Source organism: Puma concolor, chromosome E3 (genome assembly GCF_028749965.1).
Source record: "Puma concolor isolate L17-30 chromosome E3, mPumCon1.1.hap2, whole genome shotgun sequence".
Lineage (NCBI taxonomy): Eukaryota > Metazoa > Chordata > Mammalia > Carnivora > Felidae > Puma > Puma concolor.
The window spans coordinates 15,696,707-15,716,390 of NC_141682.1; the positions used below are offsets into that span (position 1 = coordinate 15,696,707).

General features: G+C 39.3%; 1 protein-coding gene across 2 annotated transcripts in view; it reads right to left on the minus strand.

Annotated features, from left to right (window-relative positions):
• The window catches only part of LOC112859877 (S-adenosyl-L-methionine-dependent tRNA 4-demethylwyosine synthase TYW1), a 210,959-nt gene that overhangs the window by 136,347 nt on the left and 54,928 nt on the right, over nucleotides 1-19,684 (minus strand). The gene's annotated exons all lie outside the window — the stretch shown is intronic.

The window sequence follows — 19,684 nt, forward strand, 5'->3', positions numbered from 1 at the left end:
GTTGGAATCACAAGATATTATCAAGCTTTTTCAGATGTCATCAGAAAAATCCACCTAGAAACTCTGCAAGATAGGCCTGATTTCAGTAAAAGTGCAACCTGTGAGGAGGCTACACAAAAAAGATCATGGTGAGTTGGCTCATATTATTGGAGGAAAGGGGAAGAGTGCTAAGGAGGTACAATCAAAGGTATTCTCCATTAGAGAGGCAAAACAAAGTCATCCAGGCAAAATGTAGTCATCCAAGATAATGGAGATGTTGCCTCATCTCAACTGTGACTGAAATATGATGGAATTAACAACAGGAAAAATGAGGAGACACAAGGAGCCCATATGAGTGCGTGTGCATGTGTGTATGTGTGTGTATACGCTATACATCAGTGTGCTCTAACGTTATAATGCTATCCACAATGAAAGAAAGTTATTAAAAAAATCTACCAGCTTTATTATTATGTTGGTTAATCACAAAGTCTTTTATTTTATTTTTTCCTGATAGAAAAGCGTACTCCAGTCCATCGCATTTGGTACTTGGATTAGGAAAACTAAGGAGCGAAGAAAAAATATTGTTCAAGATAACTACGAATTCTCTTCCAAGTTGCCAATAAAATATCCAGAAGGCAAACAAAACATTCAGATCTTGCAAACAGCACTGAAAACTAAAAATAAAAGCCCACTAAATGCCAAAATCACAGCGTAATTACCACTAAATATCAGGCCAATGGGAAAACAAGGTTGAAGACCTGCACATTTCATTATTTACTGAAAGGTTAATATACCTGAAGCATGCCGTGTGTTGAGTGTACAATAATGAACAAGACAGAGACCCAACCATGATCTAGTTTGAGGAGGAAATGGCAAGTAAACAGGCAAAACGTGCAATACTATTATGCTAGGGTGATTGAATCAATCAAGATTCTTTTGCAAGCAACAGAAACGGACTCTGGCTAAAGAAAAGGAATTTGTTAAAAGGACCCCACAGATCACAGAATCTTTAGAAAGGCAGGAACGAAGGACGGCTGGCCACAGGACCACCCCTCAATCCCTCAGAAGCCATCTACTGTAGACGCCACCGCTCTGTGGCTACCATGACCACGACCACCCCTGAAATGGAGATGCCTCTGCCACGAGCCCAAGAATGAACCCTCCGTGTCCCAGCCCTTCTGTCTCTCACTCCACACTCAAAGTCTTGGGCAAAGAGAATGATCAGCCTTGATGATACTGTTATACCCCCACTGGCACATGGTACCAGCAAACAGTATCTCTCCTCCTTAACTTCTGAAGCAGGCAATGGGCCCCTGCCCTAAACAAAGCTAATTCAAAAGGGAATTCCCCAAACATGAAAAGACCCAGATGCCGGGCAGGGCAAGCAGAGAAAAGACAAATGTCCAGTAAGGTATTACGAGAGCCTGAGAGACGGATGACTGACCCAGCCAGCCTCACCGGACAAGTGACAACTTCCTAGAGGTGTGATGTCCAAACAGCACTGAAGTACTGATGAAAGGATAAAAGGATAAGAGAGACAGAGTCATGTGAGAAGAGGGATGACACGTTTCTCTTTTAAAAACGCTTTTTTTCTGGGGCACCTGGGTGGCTCAGTTAGTTGAGCATCCGACTCGGGGTTTGGGCTCAGGTCATGATCTCCCAACTGAGTTTAAGCCCCGTATTGATTCTCTCTCTCTTCCTCTCTCTCTCTCTGCCCTCCACCACTCACGCTGTCTCTCTGAAAATAAACTTAAAATTTTTAAACTGTTGTTTTTTTCTAAAAGTTGTATAGTTTTACTTTATTTACTGTAGTTCATGGCCCACGTTCAGTTAATTTTTATGTAAGATGTCAAGTTTAAAAGCAACGTGTGTATGTGTGCAGGTACCTCGGGTGTGTGCATTTTGGTGGTGGTTTTCTGCCTGTGGATGTCTAATTATCCCAACATTTGTTGAAAAGGTTATCCTTCCTCCAAGGAATTGCTTTTGCACCTTTGTAAAAAGTCGTTTAGGCATGTTTGTGGGTTTCTTTCTGGGATCTCTAACCTGTTCTGTCGATCTGTGGGTCTGATACGGTAAGCTATAATATCAGGATGTAGGATTCCTCCCATTTTTTCTTCTTCCTCAACACTGTTTAGGCTCTTCTATTTCTACAAAAACCTTACTGGGATTTTAATAGGAATTACATTAAACCTATAGATCAATTTGGGGAAAACTGACATTTTGCTGTACTGAGTCCTCTAATGAAACAACATTTATTTAGATTTACATTTAGATTTTTATTTACATTTACACTTAGATTTTCATTGATTTCTGATTTGATATCTTGCCTCATTTCTAATGTAAGCATTTAGTGCTATAAATTTCCCTATGAGCACTGCTTGAGCTACAACCCACGTACAGTTTGTTTTGTTTTTATTACCATTCAGCTGTATGTTTTGGGTTTTTTTTCCTTTTCTTTTGAGACTTCTTCTTTGACCCAGGGTTTATTTAGAAATGTGTTAATTAAACTCAAAAAACAACAGAGGTTGGAGAGGATGCAGAGAAAGGGGAACACTTTTACACTGTTGGTGGGAATGCAAACTGGCACAGCCACTCTGGAAAGCACTATGAAGGTTCCCCAAAATATCAATAGGCAATCTCTATCAAAATAACACCAGCATTCTTCACAGAGCTAGAACAAACAATCCTCAAATTTGTATGGAACCAGAAAAGACTCCAAATACCAAAAGCAATCCTGAAAAAGAAAACCAAAGCTGGACGCATCACAATCCCAGACTTCAAGCTGTATTACAAAGCTGTAATCAAGAGAGTATGGTACTGGCACAAAAACAGACACCCAGATCAATGGAACAGAATAGAGAACCCAGAAATGGACCCACAAACACATGGCCAACTAATCTTTGACAAAGCGGGGAAGAATATCTAATGGGATAAAGACAGTCTCCTCAGCAAATAGTGCTGGGAAAACTGGACAGCAAAGTGCAGAAAAATGAACCTGGATCACTTTCTTACACCATACACAAAAATAAACTCAAAATAAGATGGGAAGCCATCAAAATCCTCGAGGACAAAGCAGGCAAAAACCACTTTGACCTCAGCCACAGCAACTTCTTACTCAACACGTTTCTGGAGGCAAGGGAAACAAAAGCAAAAATGAACTATTTGGGACCTCATCAAAATAAAAACCTTCTGCACACCAAAGGAAACAATCAGCAAAACTAAAGGCAACCAACGGAATGGGAGAAGATATTTGCAAATGACATATCAGATAAAGGTTTAGTATCCAAAATCTATAGAGAACTTCTAAAACTCAACACCCAAAAATCAAATAATCCAGTGAAGAAATGAGCAAAACACATGAATAGACACTTCTCCAAAGAAGACATCCAGATGGCCAACTGACACATGAAAAAACGCTCCACGTCGCTCATCATCAGGGAAATACAAACCAAAACCACAGTGAGATGCAACCTCACACCTGTCAGCATGGCTAACATTAACAACTCAGGCAACAACAGATGTTGGCAAGGATGTGGAGAAAGAGGATCTCTTTTGCATTGCTGGTGGGAATGCAAGCTGGTGCAGGCACTCAAGAAAACAGTATGGAGGTTCCTTAAAAAATTAAAAATTGAACTACGACCCAGCAATTGCACTACTGGGTATCTATTGAAGGGATACAGGTGTGCTGTTTCGAAGGGGCACATGCACCCCAATGTTTATAGCAGCGCTATCGACAATAGCCAAAGTATGGAAAGAGCCCAAACATCCATCAACGGGTGAATGGATAAAGAAGATGTGGTATAGATATACAATGGAGTATTACGCGGAAATCAAAAAGAATGAAATTTTGCCATTTGCAACTACTTGGACAGAACTAGAGGGTATTAAAAAACTAGTCAGAGAAAGATAAATATCATACGACTTCACTCATATGAGGAATCTAAGATACTAAATAGATGAACATAAGGGAAAGGAAGCAAAAATAATATAAAATCAGGGTGGCAGACAAAACATATGAGACTCTTAAATATAGAGATCAAACAGAGGGTTGCTGGAGGGGTTGTCGGGGGGGATGGGCTAAATGGGTAAGCAGCATTAAGGAATCTACTCCTGGAATCATTGTTGCACTATATAGGTTAACTTGGATGTAAATTTAAAAAATAAATTAATTTTAATAAATAATAGAACTACCTACAACCCAGCAATTGCATTACTAGGTATTTACCGAAAGGATACAAAAAAGCTGATTCGAAGGGGCACATGCATCCCAATGTTTATAGCAGCATTATCAACAACCAAATTATGGAAAGAGCCCAAATGTCCACCAACTGATGAATGGATAAAGAAGATGTGGTGTATATACACAATGTAATATTACAGAAATCTTGCCATTTAGAACAACATGGATGGAACTAGAGTGTATTATCCTAAGCAAAATAAGTCAGAGAAAGACAAATATTGTATGATTTCACTCATATGTTGAATTTAAGAAACAAAACAGATGAACGCAGTGGAAGGGAGGAAAAATAAGATAAAAACAGAGAGGGAGACAAACCATAAGGGACTCTTAAATACAGAGAACTGAGAATTGCTGGAGAGGAGGTGGGTAGAGGGAATGGGTTAAATGGGTCATTGCTATTAAGGAGGACACTTGATGGGATGAGCAGTGGGTATTATATGTAAATGATGAATCACTAAATCCTACTCCTGAAACCAATATTGAAAGAAAGAAAGAAAGAAAGAAAGAAAGAAAGAAAGAAAGAAAGAAAGAAAGAAAGAAAGAAAGAAAGAAAGAGAAAAGAGAAGGAAGGAAGGAAGGAAGGAAGGAAGGAAGGAAGGAAGGAAGGAAGGAAGGAAGGAAGGAAGGAAGGGAGTTAGTTTAATTTCTATATAGAGATTTACCTTTCGATTCTATTAACTTCTAGCTTGTCCATTATGGTCAGGGAACAAATATATGATTTCAATTCTTGTAAACTCGTTGAGATTGTTCAATGGCCTAGAACATGGTCTGTCCCGGTCAATGTTCCAAAGGCACTTGAAAAAATATGTATTCTGCTGTTGCTGCATGGTATATTCTTTATCTGACAATTAGATCCTATTAATCAACTATGTTGCTCAGATTTTCTAGAACCTTGTGATTTTTAGGCAAGTAGTTCCAGCAGAGGTTGAGAGGGGGTTTCAGAGCCCCCAACAAGAACTGTGAAGTTTTATTTTTATAAATTTCTCCATTCAACTAGGTCAGTTTTGAGCCTCCAATGTTTGGTATATACTCACTTAGTATGGATTATCATTTAATCATTATGAAATGTTATTCTCTGTCTCTAGAGAAAGTGTCTTTGCTCTGAGGTCAACAATCTGATATTTACACAGGCAAACCTGCTTTTTGGATTACTGTCAGCATGGTATATGGCTTTCTATCATTTTACTCAACCCACCCATGTCACTAAATTTGAAGGGAGCTTCTCACAGACATCATATCTTGGAGTCCTGTTTTGTTTTTTTTTTACAGGACTATTTTGCCAATAGCTATCACTTGATTGGTACACTTAGAACTGTATTTGAAGCAATTACTGATCCACTAGCCCTTAAGTCTGCTATTTTATTATGCTTCCTGCTTGTTTCCTCTCATTCTCATACCTGTTACTCTTTCTTGATTTCCTGCATGTTACTTAAACGTGTTTTGGGATTACATCTTAATTTATCTTGTTTTTTGGTGTATCCTTTTGTAAATATTTGTAGTTGTTTGTAGCCCTTTGTATAGTGTTTGCAGTGGTTATTCTGAGTGTTACATACATATACGTGACATGTATATACTGTATGTGTAGTATATTTACATATATACATGACTTATTATAGTCTGCTGGTATTAACATTTTATACCTCAAGTGAAGTATGGAAACATCACTTCCATTCAAGTCCCTTTAACTTTCCCTCTTTTATTTTTTTTTTTATTTTCTTAATGTTTATTTATTTTTGAGAGAGAGAGACAGAGTGCAAGCAGGGGAGGGTCAGAGAGAGAGGGAGACACAGAATCCGAAGCAGGCTCCAGGCTCTGAGCTGTCAGCAGAGCTGACATGAACTGAGAATCATGACTTGAGCTGAAGTTAGATGCTTAACTGACTGAGCCACCCAGGCACCGCTAACTTTCCCTCTTTTAAATTAAATGTTTTTGGGGGCGCCTGGGTGGCTCAGTCGCTTAAGCGTCCGACTTCAGCCAGGTCACGAGCTCGCGGTCCGTGAGTTCGAGCCCCGCGTCGGGCTCTGGGCTGATGGCTCAGAGCCTGGAGCCTGTTTCCGATTCTGTGTCTCCCTCTCTCTCTGCCCCTCCCCTGTTCATGCTCTGTCTCTCTCTGTCCCAAAAATAAATAAACGTTGAAAAAAAAATTTTTTTAATTAAATGTTTTTGCCCTGAGTATTACATGGTATCTTAATTTTTGTTTCAATCATCAAATACGATTTATAAAAATCATGAGAAAAATTATCATCTGCTGCATGGACCCATATTTCTGATCTTCCCATCATTCTTTCTGACTTCCTGCTGTTCTAATAATCTTTCTTCTATCATTTCAGTAGGTTAGAAGAACTTCGTTTAGTCAGTTTTTAAGAGCAGATCAGCCAACAACAAATTCTTTGTTCTCTTGCATGCATGTCTGTACTTAATCTTCATTCTGGAAGGACAGCGTGGCCAGATACAGAATTAATGGTCGCCAGCTCTTTTCTTACAACATTTGAAAACCGTACCGCCTCCCTCTGGCCTCCATGAATTCAGATGAGAAATCTGGTGCCAAATTAACATTACTACATCATTTATCTCTAGCATCTGTCACGATTTTTTTCTTTTTTACTTTTCAGATCCATTAATTCTAAGAGGTCTTGGTGTGGATTTCTTTCGTTTTATCCCACTTGGGGTTTGTGCTCTTTGTTGTTCAGAGGGGGTAAATTCTATTGACCTATCTGTTTACAGATCATTCTGTTGATCTGGTGAGGCCACTGATGCTATCTATCCTCTGTCATCTCCACTCTACTACTGAGCCCATTTGGTTTTTTATTTGTTACTGTGTTTTTCAATTTTAAAATTCCCCCTTGGTTCTTTTCATAATTTCCATTTCTTTGCTGGGATTTTTTATTTTTCATTTGTTTCCAGAGAATTTGTAACTGACTGCTGAAGCATCTGTATGACAGCTGCTTTAAAATCCTTGTCAGATTATTCCATCATCTGATTCATCTGGTGTTGGTATCAGTTCATTATCTTTTCTCATTCAAGTTGTGATTTTCTTGGTTCTTGGTATGACAGGTGATTTTTATTGCATTCTAGACATTCTGTCTACTATGTCAGGGGACTCTAGATCCTATTTAATTACTTTATTTCAGGAGGCAGTCACTTGAGCATACAGGTCTTTTGTGTGCTGTGGTTCCAGTGTCAAAGTTTAATTTCCCAAACCTTTGCCGTGTAACTTTGCTTGGGATCCCACTCACTGATCTCTGCTGTTAGTTACCATCTGCAGAGGTAGAAGGGGTTCCTCTAGGATGGCTCGCTGGGAGGTCTCGAAGGAGTGAGGAGGCCAGGTCAGCTGGCTTCCCAGGGTAGGCTGCTCATGCAGCAAATTTCCTCCGTGATTGCCCCCGATAACCCCAGGAATTGAGTGGGAGAGGGAATCTTAGGTTCACAGGGACAAAGAGGCTTCCCCAGCTAGACAACTTCCCCACTGATGCCACTTGCCAGGGCCACCCAGCCACCATGTTCTCTCTCCATTGGGAAAGGAAGCCTCAGGCCCTGCAGGGATGGAAAGCATTTCACAAGTCAGGTCACTTGTTGGAAAAGTAGGTGGTGGGAAGGGATCTCTCTCTTTCCACTTTCACTTGGCCACCCTCGTATCTCTTAACAGGAAAGCAGAATTTCAGGTCCAACAGGAATGGAGACCACTTGTGCTAGCCACTTCCTGTTAGTGGGACTCCCAGCTGATCTTGGCAGTGGTACTGGGCCTGCCCGATCCTGTTGGAGGGACTCTCGTTCCATACTGGGAATAAATGAGCCTCCTTAGGTGGTTTTCTGTTGCAAGACTAAGGATTAGGAAACATGGGGTTTGAGTTGCGCTCAGAGATGGGAGATGTAAAACATCCTGCTGCTGTGCTGCTCCTCCACTCCTGGGGTCTCGAACCAGGCAGCCTTCCTCTTACCACCTTTCAAAGTTCTCATCTGGTTTTTGTTTCCCAGGGTTCCAGGGTTGTGCACAGCAGGAAGGAACAGGGAGAAAGGGGTTTCTGCCCTCTTGTCCAGACCACAAATCCTCAGACATTACATTTTGAAAGGAAGTACTCTCACATCTGAAAACTAGTAAATAAGCAGGCTGGAAAGGGAACAAGATCTGAGAGTAACACATACTTAGAATTAAATCTACATGATGGATCTGGGTGGAAATTATAGATAGCCTCAGATTCATTAATCCATGAATTCCTGGCGTCAAACGGCAAATGAGAGCCTGAGAAAATACAACGGCAGCCAGCAGCCACACTGAATGAATGCAGGACACTATCAGCAGGCAGGCTCTGTGCACGTCAATTTGGAGATGGGGGTGCAGGGAGAAGAACGGAGGTGGGATGCTGAGAGACAGATCTCCATGGGTCTCTCTCCCTCTGAATATCTTGCAAGCAGCACTAATTGCCCTCTAGACTATCTTTTCAAAAAGGTTTGTATAGCAAAGAGCCTTAGAAGATCTACTGTCTCTCTAGAGCAAACCACATATCTGTTTATTGTCCAGGATAATAAAGATGTGTCCCTCTATGGCAAAGGTCAGGCAGGAATATCATCAACTATAAAAGTTTCATTTTCCTTAAACTTGGGGTTCCTCTCCTGTAACATACATAACACATGTTACCTGGCCCTTCTACAGCTGCTTCACAGGAACTGGGGCCTCAGGAACCAGAGCAAATAATGATATTCTGGCTACAGCTATTATTATAATGTACCATCCATGCTTTCTGCCAGCATCCATGACACTCTAGCCGGCTAACCTGTTAGCTTGCAAGAAGGGTAAAATTTCAGACTCTAATTTGTGACAGAGAATGGAGAACTCAATGCAGACGTCAATAAACTATAGTCCACGGGACAAAAACATCCGTTTCTGTAAATAAAGTCTTGTCGGAACACTGTCACCCAAACTTGTTTACTTACTGCCTATGGCTGCTTTTCTGCTACAATGGCAGAACCAAGAAGTCACAACACAGATCAGATGACCCACAAATGTTAAAAAGTCACTACCTGGCCCTTCAAGGAAAACTCTGCTGGCCCCTGACTTAGATATTTCTTTCATTTTCTAGAACAAAATAAACTCCAAACTGATTAAACTGTTAAAAAAAGTAGTAATGGGAGAAGAATTGGGGGAAAGGTGGAGGGGCAGAGGTGGAGGGGCAGAGCTGGAATCAGTCCCCCGACCTGGACAACATCTGCACTGGCAGAATCTATCTGATGGAACTATTCCGGAACTCACTGCTGAAGGCTTGCAACTTCCAGGTAAAGGCTGGAACAGTTCATTTCAGCTCTTAGCACAGTAGGAGCTCCCCAGCCCCCAGCCCCAGCCATCTGGCAGACAGCCGTGCATGTGTTCCCGGGGCAGCTTGCACACAGCTAGGGCAGGCAAAAAGGACCCTGTCCTGCAAAATACTGGGGACCTGTGTTCTGACTACTAATTGCAGCTTCTGATCATGGAGGTACAGAGAGGTGCGCGGCCATCGTTGCTCCTCTCCCCATTTCTGCAGGGCCCTACCCCTCCAGCTCAGGTGGCTCCCAGGAGATTGGAAGGACCGCTACCTATTTTGATCCCCCTTGACTTTTCGCTGTCACCCTTTCGGGAGCCAGATGTTAAAAAGTAGGATATTCAAAACAACTGAATATCACCTTCAGGGAAAAATAGAAAGTCACTGTGCGTGCCCAAGGAAAGGCTCAGGAAACACATAGTTAACATATTAAGTTTATACCTCAGCCTAATCCTTACAGAGAGAGCATACAAAACTCAATAAAACAAAAACAACAACAAAAAACAGCAAACCCTGTACAGGGGGAGAATCTGATTTCCAGAGTTACCACACGATGAGCTTCAGATGTCCACAACAAAGACACAGGAAGTATGTCCCATTCAAAGGGAAAAAAATAATTCAACAGAACCTATTCCTGAAAAATACTTTATGGCAGATACATTAGACAGACTTTAAAAACACTGTCCTAAAGATGCTCCAAGAGCTACAGGAAGATGTGGAAAAAATCAACAAAACAACATATGAACAAAATGGAAATATCAGTAAAGAGCTAAGAAGCCTAAAAAGAAACCAAAAAGAAATTCTGGAGCTGAAAAGTATAATAATTGAAATGAAAAATTCACTAGAGATACTCAAGGGCAGATTTGAGCAGGCAGAAGAATCAGTGAACTTGGAGGTAAGAAGATGGAAATTACCAAGGCTGAGGAGCACAAAGAAAAGCGAAAACAGCTCAAGGGACCTGTGGGACACATCAGGCAGAACAACACGCACTTCGCAGGTGCCCCAGGAGAAAAGAGCCGGAGGCAGAGAGAATATATGAAGAAATAGTAGCTGGAAACTTCCCAAATTTGATGACAGTCATAAATATAAACATCTGAGAAACTCAGCAAACTCCAAGTAAGATGAACTCAAAGAGACCTACACCAAGACACATTATACTCGAAGTTTCCAAAGGGAAAGACAAAGAATCAACCTTGAAAGTGGCAAGAGAAAAGTGAATCATCACATACAAGGGAGCATTCATAAGATTATGGGCAGATTTCTCATCTGAAACTCAGGGGGTCAGAAGGCAATGGACCAATATACTCAAAGTGCTAAAAGGAAAAAAACACTATAAACCAAGAATCCTATATCTGGCAAAACTGTCCTTCAGAAGTGAGGGAGAAATCAAGACATTTCCAGAGGAATAAAAGTTGAGGCAGTTCATGACCACTAGACCTGCCCCGAGCATTTCTTGCTCAAGGGATTTCTGCAGGTGAAATGAAAGGACAGCAGGCAGGACCCCAAAGCCAGATGGAGACGTAAAGTTCTCAATAAAGGTAAATATAGGGGAATTGTGAAAGCTGGTGTTATTGTAACAATGATTTGTAGCTTTTTTTTCCTACTTGATTTAAGAGACTAATATGTATTAAAAAAATTATTAGTGTAAGGCTGGTATTACTGTAACTTTGGTTTATAATTCCAAATCTTGTTCTCTACATGATTTAGATGACTGCATTTAAAGGAGTTATTAGTTTACATTTCTGGGCTCACAATGTGTAAAGATGTAATTCTGTGGCACCAATAACTGAAAAGGGTGGAGACAGAGCTATAAAGGTACAGTTTTTGTATGTTATTGAAGTTAAGCTACAATAAATTTAAATTAAAATGTTATAACTTTAAGATGTGAAATGTTATCCCCATGGTAACCACAAAGAAAACAGCTATAGAATATACACAAAAGGAAATTAAGAAGGAATTTAAACATTTCACTACAAAAAAATCACTAAAAAAGACAAAAAGGTAGGAAATGAGGGACAAAAATGCAGTAGGGCACACAGGAAAAAAAAAAAAGAGCACAACGACAGAAGTAAGCCCCCCTTATAGTAATTACTTTAAATTTAAATGGATTAAACTCTAATCAAAAGATGGGAGATTGGCAGAATGCATAAAAATACATGATCCAGGGGCACCTGAGTGGCTTGGTCGGTTAAGACTCTGACTAGTGGTTTCAGCTGAGGTCATGATCTCAGGGTTCTTGAGTTCGAGCCCCGCGTTGGGATTCTCCCTCTCCCTCCCCAGCTTGCTCAAAATGAACTTAAAAAAAAAAAAAAAAAAAAAAAAAAACTACACAATCCAACTCTGCTGTATACAAGAGACTCACTGTACATCCAAAGACACACACAGGTCAGAAGTTAAAGGATGGAAAGATATTCTGTGCAAACAGTAACCATAAGAGAGCAGGAGTGGCTATACTCTCATCAGACAAAAAAGACTTCAAATTGAAAAAAGATTACATTGGGGCATATGACTTCAGCTCAGGTCACGATCTCACAGCTCGTGGGTTCAAGCCCCACATCAGGCTCTGTCAGCACAGAGCCTGGACCCTGCTTCAGATTCTGTGTCTCCCTATCTCTGCCCCTCCTCCGCTCGTGCTCTGTGTGTCGCTCTCTCTCAAAAATAAATAAATATTTTAAAAAGTTAAAAAAAAAAAAGAATTACAAGGAACCAAAGACATTATATATTATAAAAGATTCAAAACAGCAAGATATAACAATTACAGACATTTATACACCAAATGACAGATCTTCAAAATATATGAAGCAGAAATGGATAGAGTTGGAGGGAGAAAAAGACAGCTCTACAATAACTGTTGGAGACTTCAATGAAGAGAACAACCAGAGAGAAGACAAGGAAGGAAACACAGGACTTCACAAAAAAGACCAGCTAGATCTAAGAGACGTATGCAGAACACTCCACACAATTAACAACAGATACACATTCTTCTCCACTAAGCATCGGACATTTCTAGGATAGACCATTAATTAGGCCAAAAATAAAGTCTTAACAGATTTTTTTAATTTTTTTTAACACTTATTTATTATGTTATTGAGAGACAGAGCATGAGTATGGGAGGGGCAGAGAAAGAGGGAAACACAGAATCTGAAGCAGGCTCCATGCTCTGCACTGTCAGCACAGAGCCCGATGCAGGGATCTAATTCACAAACCAGGAGATCATGAACTGAGCCAAAGTCAAACACTCAACCGACTGAGCCACCCAGGCGCCCCAAGTCTTAATAGATTTTAAGAGATAGAGATCATACCAACCATCTTCTCTGACCACAATGCAATGGAGTTAGAAATCAGTAACATAAAGAAAACTGGAAAGTTCACAAAATAATGGAAATTAAACTGCACACTTTACACTTTTAAACAACCAATGGATCAAAGAAGAAATCAAAAGGGAAATTAGAAAATACTTAAGAGATGAATGAAAATGAAAAACAAACATACCAAAATTTATGGGATGCATCAAAAGCAGTGCTAAGGGAGAAATTTACAGCTATAAATGCTTATATTAGGAAGGAAGGAAGGAAGGAAGGAAGGAAGGAAGGAAGGAAGGAAGGAAGGGAGTTCAAATCAACAACCTAACTTTACAACTTAAGGAATTAGAAAAAGAATGAACAGGGCGCCTGTGGCTCAGTTGGTTGAGTTTCCGACTTCAGCTCAGGTCATGATCCCACGGTCTGTGAGTTCAAGCCCCGCGTCAGGCTCTGTGCTAACAGCTCAGAGCCTGGAGCCTGCTTCAAGATTCTGTGTGTGTGTCTCTCTCTCTCTGACCCTCCCCCATTCATGCTCTGTCTCTCTCTGTCTCAAAAATAAAATAAAACATTTAAAAAAATTTTTTTAATAAAAAAAAAAGAATGAACAAATCCAAAACTAGCAGAAGGAATGAAATAATGACGATTAGATCAATGAAACAGACAATAGAAAAACAACAGATAAAAATCAACAAAACAAAAGTGAGTTTTTCAAAAAGACTGACAAAAATCAACAAACCTTTAGCTACATGGGACTCAAAAAAAGAGAGAAGACTCAAATTACTAAAATCAGTAATGAAAGTGGGGACATTACTACCAATTCTACAGAAATAAAAAAGATATGAGAGTACTATGAACAAATGTATGCCAAGAAATTGGGTAAACTAGCTGAAATGGACAAATTTCTAGAAACACAAAACCTACCAGAAATCACAAAGAAAAAGAAAACCTGTATAAGACCTATCGCTAATAAGAAGACTGAATCAGTAATCACCAATCTCCCAGCAACCACAACAAAAGCCCAAGATCTGATTTCTTCACTGGGTGAATTCTACCAAGGACTTAAAGAACTAATACCAATCAAAAAATGGGCAAAGAATAGACATTTCCCCAAAGAAAATACACAAATGGCCAATAAGGGCGTGAAAAGATGCTCACCAACACTAACAATCAGGGAATGCAAATCAGAACTACAAGGATACCTCACATCCATTAGGATGGCTATCATCCAAAACCAAAAACAAAGCAAGTGTTGGTGAGGATGTACAAAACTGGAACCCCTGTATACTGTTGATGGGAATGCAAAATGGTATAGTTCCAGTGTTAAACAGTATGGAGGCTCCTCAAACAACTAAAAATTGAATTCCCATATAACCCAGCAATTCCACTTTTGTGGATGTAGCCAAAAGATTTGAAAACAGGATCAAAGAGATATTTGTACACCCATGTTCACAGCAGCATTATTCATAACAGCTAAAACATGGAAGCAACCCAAGTGTTTATCAACACAAAAATGGATAAAGAAAAATATGATATATGTACATACAGTGGAATATTATTCAAACTTAAAAAGGAAAGAAATTCTAACACATGCCACAACATGGATGAACCCTGAGGACACTATGCTAAGTCAAATAAGCCAGTCACAAAAAGACCAACACTGTATGATTTCACTTATTTGAGATACTCAGAGTAGTCAAAATCATAGAAGCAGAAAATATGGTGGTTGCCAGGGGCTGTGGAGAGGGAAGAATGGGAAGTTAGTGTTTAATAGGTATAAAGTTTGTTTTGCAAGATTAGGACTTATGGGGATGGATGGCAGTGACAGCTGCATAAGGTAAAGTATTTAATACCACTGAACCATATACTTAAAAGTGGCTAAGTTGGGAAACTTTAACAGAATAAAAAAAAAAAAAACTTAGTCTTAAAAAGTAGTACAAAGACAGAAGTCACTAGGGGGGCCTGGGTGGCTCGGTCAGTTAACCATCCAACTTCAGCTCAGGTCATGACCTCATGGTTCATTGGTTCGAGGCTGAGTCAGGCTCTGTGCTGACAGCTCAGAGCCTGGAGCCTGCTTCGGATTCTGTGACTCCTTCTCTCTCTGCCCCTCCCACACACACTCTTTCTCTCTCAAAAATAAATAAACATTAAAAAATTAAAAAAAAAAAAGAAGTCACCATTTTCTAAATCCCTGGGTGAGAAAGAATTCCATAAGCTTAAAAAAATAGACAAAACCACAAAGGCAACATTAAATGAATAAAAATAAACAAAAATATAAAATTTAAGCATATCAAACAACAACCACCACCTCCAAAGGGGCAAAAAATAGACTAGGAAAAAAAATTTTTTTTTCAATTTTCTCTTTTTAAAGCTTATTTATTTTGAGAGAGACAGAGATAGCACAAATTAGGGAGGGGCAGAGAGAGAGAGAGAGAGAGAGAGAGAGAGAGAGAATCCCAAGTCCCCGATGTGGGGCTCAAACCCACAAAGCTGCAAGATCATGACCTGAGCTGAAACAAGAGTCACACGCTTAATAACCGACTGAGCCATCCAGGCACCCCTAGGAAAAATTATTTCAATAAATGATAGATCCAGACTTTAACAGCTTTACAAACTGTTACAAATTTCATAGGAAATTATAAGGAAAGATAGTTAGCAAACCTTTTCCATTTGTAATATCATTTCTAGGACTCTAAATAATCTAAATGCACACAAAGCTTTATATAAAAACACATTCTTCACATAATTGCTTATATTAGAGGGGGAAAAAAACACACATCACCAGGTGAATGCCAAATTAAATTAGGGCACTTTCATCAATAATTACATAGTCACTATGCTTCGGAAAGATTTTTCAATAGGAAAAATGCTTGTTATAATGTTCAGTGAAAAAAATTGATACAAAATTTCATATACAACATGATTTCAAATACATAAAAACATGCATAAAGGTGAATAGTAAAAAAAGGCTGAAAGAAAATACACTTTAAGATTTATGTAAGGTAGAATGTAAGTTTTATTTTCTATATTTTTATTTTTTACAAAAGGACATGTGTTATTTTAATAATAAACAAAAGCAGTTTTGCTAAGGAAAAATGATTTGAATGAGAAACTTGCATAGCATCATCCACAAGTCTGTGAATCTTTTCACTAAATATAAGGTCACAGATTTAAGCACCGTCTGATTATATTTTTTCGCCAGAATGTGCTAGCTTTTCCAACTGCTATCTGCGTAATTCATCACCATGCACCCTACTTCACACTATTCTCAAGTGCTGACGATGTGCTTTTTCACCACTTACTTGTGGCTGAGCATTTCAATAAGACTTATAGACATTCCCCTCCCACAACTGATTGTGTTCTGGCAGAACTCACTGCATGGGAACAATTATACGAATAAATGGGAATTTCTCATCAGAAACCAATGAAGACCAGACAACCATGGAGCAGTATCTCTGAAGTGCTAAAGAAAGGCTGTCAATCCACAATTCTACACGCAGCAAAAACAAAGAATGAAAGCAAAATACCGACATCCTCAGGTCAAGAAAAACTAAGAATTCACTGCCACCTGACCTACTCTGAGACATACTAAAGGAAGCCAAGGCAGACAGATGGGGAAAGGCTAGTATGCAACCACTAATCAAAACAAAGCTAGGATATCTGAATTAACATCAGACAATTTAACTTCTAAACAAGGACCCCCACCATAGGTAACAAGGGACATTACATAATGATAAAAGTGTAGATTCACCATGCAGACCTAAGAATCCTAAGTGTGAATGTACCTAACATCAGAGCTTCAACGTACATGAGGCAAAAACTGATACAAAAGAAACGGGCAAATCCACAATGAGAGCTGGAGTTTTCCACACTCCTCTCTAACAGAACGAGACTGAAAATCTGTAAGGATATAAAAACTATTACCAAGTCAACCTCTGATCTGGGTTTGGGTTTACTGGAGTTTTATCTGGGGCTGGGGAGAGGGAAACAGGAAAAGACGTACAGGAAAGACAGGAGAGGGACCCTTTTCACCAAGCTGAATTACAAAAATCAGTGAAGGCAGGCATCTCTCACATCCCCATTACCTTGCACTTGTCTCTGAGCACAGAGAATATATGCCGACGGACTAACCATGGGTATAGCACAGCCACATTTCCATTTCTCCTACTTCCTGTGCCATGTGACTTGTGATTTTTCTATAATACCTTTGCTACTTAACAGTAATAAAGCCACAACCACAAAGGAAAGTAAAAGGGCCATATCATACGTGATATATGCTATACATAAATGCTATATATGACATATATGGCATATACATTTACATATATATTTATGATAAATACATATTTCTTTTCCAGATTGCCGTGGTAAAGACAGGAAAATACACTCTCAATTAAAGTGACCACCAAATAGGCAAGTCCTCCTCCATCGGTATCCTTACAAGGTCATGATTTCCTGCTGAAAGAACCTCCTACTCCCCGCAACTCCATTCAGATGACAGAGGTTTAGAAAACGAAGATGGCAAAGCCACAAAACTTGATAGAATGCTTGCCAGGCCCTTTGTCTTTCAAGCAAATACCCCTTGACACAGAACCAAGAAAAGAAAAAAAGAGAATAAACCCCACTTCCTGTCCTGTTCTCCACATTCTCATCTATATCTATGTCTATACGATGAGAGTTGCCACACACAGGTGTGTAACACCCACCATGTCAGCAGCAAACCATGACCACTTCCTTATAAGGAGCCAATATCATCTGGTTCCAGTACCTACGCACTGGCCCGAAACTCAGTGGCTTAATACAACACCGATCTGCTATTTTCCCTGTTAATTCTGTGGGTCAGTTGGGTGGTTTCCCCACTCCCTATAGGGTCTGTGCTAAGGTTACTCATACAGCTGGAACAAGAGACAGTCTGGCTGGGGCTACACATCCCAGAAGACCTCACTCACATGTCTGACACTGGATGCTGGCTCGGGGGGGCCTTGCTCCTTTCCCCCATTAGTTTAGACTGGCTTCTTTAGAGCACAACAGCTGGGTTCTCGGAGGAAGCCTTCCAAAAGGAGAAGCCTCGATGTCCAAGCACCTAGCAGGCCTCCGCTTGCACTGTGCTTGCTCACAGCCCAACAGCCCAAGTAGGTCCAATGGCCAAGCCTAGAGTTCTTGTGAGAGAGGATTGCAAGAGTGTGACTATTGGGAGTCATGGTTCACTGAGGGCTGCCCAGTTAATAGACTCCTACATCATTTATACCAATTACGTTCACTCCAAGCCTGAAGGCAAAAATTCTACACATCATAATTTATTAGTTTTCAAAGAGCTTTCACACTCAATATAACCGCTAATAGCTCTAGATCAATTTTTGGCTTATTATAACAAAATCCTTTTAATATATGGTGATTACTGCAGCTCTCTGGGTAGACAGGCAAATATTCTGATTTTAGATATTTAAGATATGTTTACTTAATACACAATCACCATATTCTGTGCTAAGTGATTTAGAGGAAAAATGAATGATTCTGACTTCATTGTATGTATTTTTTATAAAACCCTGAAGTTCTTACCTTAGAAAACATAAAAGCTTTCTAGACTATTCAAAAACACAAATAAATTTTTAAAATTCTTTACATTGAAATCAAATGGAAATATATTAAGAAATAACAAATCACCACCATAGTCACACAGATATACAATTTATTGCAAAGAACTTTAAAACACACATTTGGAATGTATGCTCTTAATGGGATGCATTCTATTGACAGAAGGAGCTACAATGAATCTATTTCTCCTCTTCAAAATTATGGAGGACCCTAAAGAACTTTCATTTGTGTGGTTTATATCAATCAATATTTACATAAAAGAAATTAGAACCAAGAAATGTTTAAAACATTTCTTAGTATTTCAATTACGATAATTACAAACCCATTACGTGTTAACACAATAGCATGGTTTTATGAAAAATATATTTTCCAAGACCAAAAAAAAAAAAAAAAAAAAAAAAAAAGCATAAAACAGTTGGATTCTTATAGATGTTTCTATATTCCAACTGTTGTGATATGTTATTTTGGTTATGGTATATGAACAAAACCCAGCCTCAGACAGATACGCAGCTGTAAAAAAGTAGTATTTTAATAGCCTTTTCAGAAAATTGTAAACATTCTACTCTAATACTAAACCAAAAGTCCACAAGTTTCATTAAATATTAACTGCATTATGGAATCTGAAAACATACTAATGAACTTTTCATGTTTTGTTACATTAAAATACATTTGTCTACCTTGCACTTTGAATTTGATTTTATAACATCATGTATTGAAAAACACTGATTCACAAAGTTATGCAGATCTTCCAAATACTGACACATTTCATTGTATAATATTTTAAAAATCACACTTTTTAAAATCACAACTGATCTCATCACTAAACTCTTCAAGTATTGGGAGGCTGCCAAACTTATGGCAACTAATACAAGTTTTCCAAAATTCTACTTTGCCTTTTTAAAGCTCAACTTTATTACTGGCAATAACTACTTTCAGTGGTTTTCCTTGAAGTGTCATGCTGACTTTGGTTATTAAAATATATGTATATATATTGGCCACATACCTAAGCCTGAATAACCATACTTCATTGTTTTTGTACATTAAAATGGCATTCCATGAACACAGCAACTTACAACCTAACTGCAAAAATGCTTTCCTAAAGACAACTGTAGGGGCGTCTGGGTGGCTCAGTCGATTAAGCGTCCAACTTTGGCTCAGGTCAAGACCTTGTAGTTTGGGGGTTTGAACCCCACATCAGGCTCTGTGCTGACAGCTCAGAGCCTGGAGCCTGCTTTGGATTCTGTGTCCCCTTTGCTCTCTGCCCCTCCCCCGTTAGC